Source organism: Manduca sexta, unplaced genomic scaffold, assembly GCF_014839805.1.
Source record: "Manduca sexta isolate Smith_Timp_Sample1 unplaced genomic scaffold, JHU_Msex_v1.0 HiC_scaffold_929, whole genome shotgun sequence".
In the NCBI taxonomy this organism is placed as follows: domain Eukaryota; kingdom Metazoa; phylum Arthropoda; class Insecta; order Lepidoptera; family Sphingidae; genus Manduca; species Manduca sexta.
The window spans coordinates 6258-12526 of record NW_023595771.1 but is presented as its reverse complement, the minus strand read 5'-3'; the positions used below and the strand labels follow the sequence as shown (position 1 = coordinate 12526).

The window sequence follows — 6269 nt, the reverse complement described above, 5'->3', positions numbered from 1 at the left end:
TCTTGGTTATGCCTGCGATATAGAACCACTTTAGCGAGGACTTTATAGATATTTGACATCAAGTTGTAGACCTATAGTTATTTATTCAAACTGTTAAGATTTATAGTCTTCTTAGTGTTTCTTATATTTTAAATAATATCCCATTTAGGAAGTGTCTTGACACGCGTGGTTTAACTGACTATTCGACTCATAGTTACGGGGTAGACTGCGCTTTCAATTGGTTTTTTGTTATAACAAACGAAAGTTTTGAAGATCCCGAGATCTCTGTCGTATTTTTAGTTGTTTCGTCCGATTTGATCTTGAATGTTGCTATGCTCTCTGGAGTCCGTCATTCATCGAACATATTCAGAGATTGGTATGAGAGCCCAGAAGCAGTTTCTGTATCATTTTTCACACGTGAATAACCACTGCCACAGTTTACAAAGCTACGAATCTAGACTTGCTCAATTTAAAATCAGTTTTCTTGAATAAAGACGCGAGATGGCAGATATCATTTTTTATTTTACAAAAATGGGTTAACGTTGACATTGATAACTCTGTTTTGTTAATGAAACTTAATTTTGCTGATTCTCGTTCTGGCAACCGTCTCCATAACAGAGTGACTTTCAACTTGCCAACACGGCGAATCAATTATAGTCATCACTTGCCTTTGTGGCGAATGTATCAGTCCACAATAATATGCTTCAAGAAATTTGTATTTTACCGGTAAAAGTACCTCAGATTAAGAAACTTGGAATAATAAATTCTGTCCCTAATTTGTGACTTCAACTAATTCGTTATTACTAATTCAAACACAATGTAACTTGTTTCCTAATTTACTTTTATTGCATGTAGAGTTCACTTCTCGAAAGTCGTGCACCCAGTTCTGTTGCTAATGTATCCGTTCTTAATTTGGAGTCTGTACATCTTATGTTATCGATTAGGTTAGAAGAGCTAGTAATAAAAAAATGTTCTTTTCAATCTTCTTGTGTAGTCGTATAATAGTAATTGTTGTCCACTGACTTGAAATTAATTTATTCTTAAGACCTCAGTCAATAACTATGTGAGTGTAGGTGTTAATAATGTCCCTGTTCTCGATGAGAAGTTCATTGCTGATGTTCTCTGCACCTGGAGTTTTATTTGACTACTTTTTATATTTCAGAGATTGTCTCCGGTACCGGTTCTTTAATGGTCGGATCTGTTGTTTCTGTAGTATTTCTGCATGTGTATAATTCTTGGATGCATTAAGTAGCTTTGATAGAGACTCTCGTATTGTGGTTTCTATTATGCCGTTTTTATCCTTTATGCTGGGGATCTAATCTCTTTTCGCTGTCTGTATTTTCCCGTCTCTTTTTCATAATGCCTCTGGTCGTTTGAATGCATTTTTTCTGTGTTTATAATCTGGAAGCATGGCAATCTTCCGCATGTTAGTTTTAAATATTTTATTAATTTCAGTTAGGACTTTTCTAACGCTTCTTGCCTTTATGCTGTGTTACTCGTAAACCATTTGATTAATTGATTTGATTGAGTTGGTATATGTTGCGTATGCTTATTTATATGTATGAATCGTGTGCTGATAAGTCCTTATTGTGTGTTATATTATCTTGTGTGTTAACTTCCTTTGCGACTTCTATGGAGTTCTTTAGTTGTGCTTCTCATTCCTTTTCATTTGCTGCTGTCTTACTAATTGGAGGTTTTGCTTTGAAAGGTTTAATTGTTCTGGGTGTTTTTTTAAACTTAAGTTTGGTTCTCAGCATTCTATGATTGCTACTAGAATTCAGCATTAACTGTATGTAAACTTGGATAAATAGAATGAAGGTCTTTGGTTGCTGGGAATGAAGTAAGGAAACGGGGTTTAGGTACTAACGAAAAATAAATTATATACACATATAGCGTGAAAGTTAATTGCAAAATGGATAAGTTGTTGGATATTGTGGATACGCAAGACTTGATTGGTTTATTAAAGAGTTAATCGATCAGAAATAGTTAGTGATTTACTGGTAAAAATGTTAAAATATAAGTATCCGATTCAGTTCTGCTTTTCTCAGAATTTATTTTTGTGAATACCTTTGGTATTCACTTTGCAGGATGGCCGATGTTACGCGCCGCTATCCTAGCCGATGACATCGGGCGTTTCCGGAAGTATTCGGCTGCGCGGGCAGGCTGGCAGAAGAGAAGATATGTCACGCGGCGACTATTCGATTATTATTCTCTCTGGCTGGACGTTGTCAAAAGAATGTCTAAAATTGTATTCTGTAATTATTTTGCTAATATAATGTTTACTGTAAAAAGAGCGTTTTACAGTATTTTACGATTTTTATCGCGGTTTTTATATTATTATAATTTTCTTCGGAGGTTTCGAAGACTTTGTAGCCTTCGTGGTCTCGGGGGACTAGTTTTATTTAAATGTTCGAAGATCATATTTTTCATTGATTAATACTTGCGGTATAATTATAAGAAATCGTATACGTAGATATTAAATATACCGTGAATTAAGTATAGTTATTTTTATGAAAGAGTTGAGAGTTATTATTCCAATAATAGTTTGTTATGTGTAACTTTTATGGTTTTAACGACAGTCGCTTAAGTGTGCTCTATCAGAAACAAAAAATGATCTATATAAAACGGTCACAATTATCGAGACTTTAAGATTTCACAGTTTTTTGGTATTCGCATTACTTATTTGATATGTCTTTTGTGGCTATGTGCAAATTATGATTAGACATTATTTTTTACTGTACCTATTTTGGCGTGGCCCACCCTATATAACACATTATTTTAATTGTATTTCCGACATTGAACTTTCTGTATTCACATAAATATTAAAAAGAAAATCATTCAGCCAAGATTTATTTCCTCAATACATTTGCATAGACGAGCAGCTGTTGTGCGAGTTAATTTTGTTGTACAAACTCCTCAAACACAGCATTAGGATGAACAGCAGCCCGGTACAGACCACCAAGTGTTTCAGCTGCAAATCGTACAGATCGCACTAGTAGATAGAACGCCGCCCTCCAGTCTTCTGGTATATGGCTCTTTTCAAACGGTACAACTTCGGTCTTCTCAGCCTTAGTTTGAGCATTTAGTCGTCTGGGTTGCATAGGTTCATACTAGAATTTGAAAGGCGGGGATGTAGTGAAGGAAAGTGGGGTGTTAGAGCGCGCTGCACACAGTCTAACAACATGCTTATTGATGCACTCTGTGTGGTGGTTGATATAACTGCAGGCAACACCTCTTTCCTTTATTTAGCTCCTTTTATTCGAGGCAATCAACGCATAATACATTATTCTACTGAGATTGTGGGTATTTATAGAGAATGTAAATAACCTATCGTCAGATGAACAGTTTGTTTTGGGGATTTTTTAAAAACAAGTTATGACGCATATTACTTATATGTTATAAAAATGTAGGCATTACTGTCGTTATATGCGCAATTTAAAACCGACAGAAGAAGATGCCAAATGCAACAGCAACAACAGCATCAAATAGGACTATTACATTATTAAGGTCTTCGTATATCTTACAACATTTTTGGAAGTTGGCCAGTTTATTCCGTGATAGTTGCATACTGATCAACTAGGTCTTGGTGAAATGTCACTATCAAATTTATTACAAATATCACGAAAAGTGTAGACATCAGACCATTTTTGATACGCAACATACAAACGCGAAAAATTCGGTCCCAAGAAGTTGTTCTTTTAAAGCCAGACATAATGGTCTGTAGTTATCAATGCTAGCATACAAATGAGGATATGTTGAACCACCAAATAGTGGTGGTTTGAAAAGATACTAAAGCGAAGTGGACTAGTGGTAGCTATATTTACTCAAGGATCAATACGCTGCAAAATACTAACCTTGTTGTTCTCTACATCCTTACAACCTGATTGATTGAAGCATTCTGGATGCTTCTTGAATGTAACCGATATTATTGTCTGTTCCCACAGGCATTATTCAAAACTGCTTTAAACTTATTGGCCATATTTAATCATATTATTAAATTAATGTTGTGCAAACTTTTCATTATTGGTTTTGGTTGATTTTGATTGACATAAATATTAAACAGAATGAAAGAGAATAAAAAAATATGAAAGAGAATTTTGATACTTTAGGCAGTGACAAAGTGGTGTAAAAAGGTTTGTTTAACTGATTGCCTTATTGCTCTAATATATATCTAAATGGCCTTTGAAACCGAAAGGTCCTGGGTTGAATTTGTAGGTCAAAGAAAATATGAATGCTGTGAATAATTGCCTATGTTTTTAATTTGTGCCCAAAATGGCGTGCATCCACGGGTTACGTCTCTGCCTTCTTCTGCAATGAGTGTAGGTATAAGTCTACATATTAATAATTTAAAATGCAAATACTTTATATAATACTTATATTTTCATCAATATCAGTGACCTAAATCACTAATATACACGCAATTGGTGTAATAACAAACTAAAGTAATGTTAAGCTAAAAGTAGCCCTTGCATTTTTCCGCATAACACCAAATTCGAGACAAAGGCAATCAAATAACGTATCCTAAGTGTATATAATAAGCGTGCAAATCGTATGGCATCTTTATTTACAAATAAGTGTAAAGAATTTGTATTGAAAGAAAGTATTTTTGCAAAACTATGGTCCTTGACATATGTAGAACAGAATGTTGTAGCAACAAACACATGTACAGATCTTACAAAGTTATTCAGTCGTTGCTAAACCGATCCTACAGTAATGAAACTTAATAAATACATTTATTCCGACGGTATGTATAAGTTTGTATCGTTTCACTTGCGATGCGGCCCGCGGCGGTTTTATTCGTTTCGGTTTCGGAACGCGCAAGTTAACGTAACAATCTACCGGCTGAATAAACAATGTCCCTTGCCTCCTTAGTTCCACCTGGGTCATGGAGGCTCATTTTGGCGGGAACTTATTTGTTATGCAAATTATGCTGTGTATTTATGCATTTAGAAGAATTTACATGGGAATTGTTTTAAAATGTAAAGTTATTGTCATGGTGGCGCCTAAAATGTATATAACGTAAATACATTATAAAAATAATAAATGTTTTTTGTTAACATTACATATTATCCTGAAATAACGTCTGTATGCCGAGGAGGTGAGCAAAGACACAACAGACGGATCGATGTGTTCTACTAATGCAATAAAGTGACGAGGGTGGACTCGGGTGGACTTATCGTCACATTGGTAAGTATCAAACCTATTAATCATCAAAAACTTAAAAATTTCAAGTAATCTACCAAACTAATGTTTTTTTTATGAATCAGCTAGAAAACATACAGAATTTCTATCATAAAGATCTGTGTGATACTACATTATGCTCGTCATAAATTATTATTACATACAAGCACGGCAAAGTGACCCCACGGCATCTGATGGTAAGTGGAATGTGGTTCCGATAGAATGTCGACTGACGAGAGACGATTACCCCTCGATAGTCGACACAATTATGCCGGCCTGTTAGAACCTGATATACATAGGCTGATACCGAAACGCGGCACACTTCGTGGACAACTATTATAGCACCTTGTGTGCGGTGGTCGCTATTAGGGCGGATGTAAAATATATCCTGCCACTAGCAAATTATTATTATATTTATTGACTAGATGTTAAGACTTTTTTATACGATGAAACGCGATGCCGTTGCATGGAGGCAGAAATCGACGAAACAACACCGCAATATTCTGTGCGTACACCGTACAGCTATCTAAATGGCGTCTCGTAAGTAGCATAGTCAAGTTAAATTGTTGAATGTCTTTGTGTCAACCACTAAAATCAAGACCGTAAATGAGGATGCATAATCCATAAATAAAGATAATGTATAAATGAGACATTAATGGAGGAAATAATGTATGATACGTTGGTATAGCCGTCGCGAATCAGACCGATAGATCACGCGGTAACAGATAGCGCGAACCAAGGTGACGTGCCGTGGGAAGTTACCAGCCGCGTGGCGTCCATAGTCTGCAGTTATTTGCTCATGCGCATAAAGGATTTTATAATAAGTATTGTCAAATTAAACCAATCTATCGGACATTGAAAATGTTCAACTCTTTTTGAGATATTTGTAGGAAATTATAAACTATTGTTAAAATAATATTAGTTTTTTTAATGATATGTATAGTATCTACGACATTGATACCCGGGCAGATTGCTAGTTATAAAATTGAAAAATTCCCCCTCAATCTCCAGGTGTGCAGGAGGCCCCTAAATTAAAACAGCTCTGTACAGTTAACGTTGTAGCGTTATAATTTAAACTAAAATGACCTACTTGTTCAAATAGTGACTAA

General features: G+C 35.3%; 1 long non-coding RNA gene across 1 annotated transcript; it reads right to left on the bottom strand.

Moving 5' to 3' along the window:
* Positions 1 to 2813: 2813 nt before the first annotated feature.
* Positions 2814 to 3972, bottom strand: LOC115444725. Its single transcript, XR_003938755.2, has 2 exons — positions 3834 to 3972; positions 2814 to 3089 (listed from the first exon to the last, which is right to left on the bottom strand). It is a non-coding gene; the product is annotated as an uncharacterized LOC115444725 (long non-coding RNA).
* Between the last annotated feature and the right edge of the window lie 2297 nt (positions 3973 to 6269).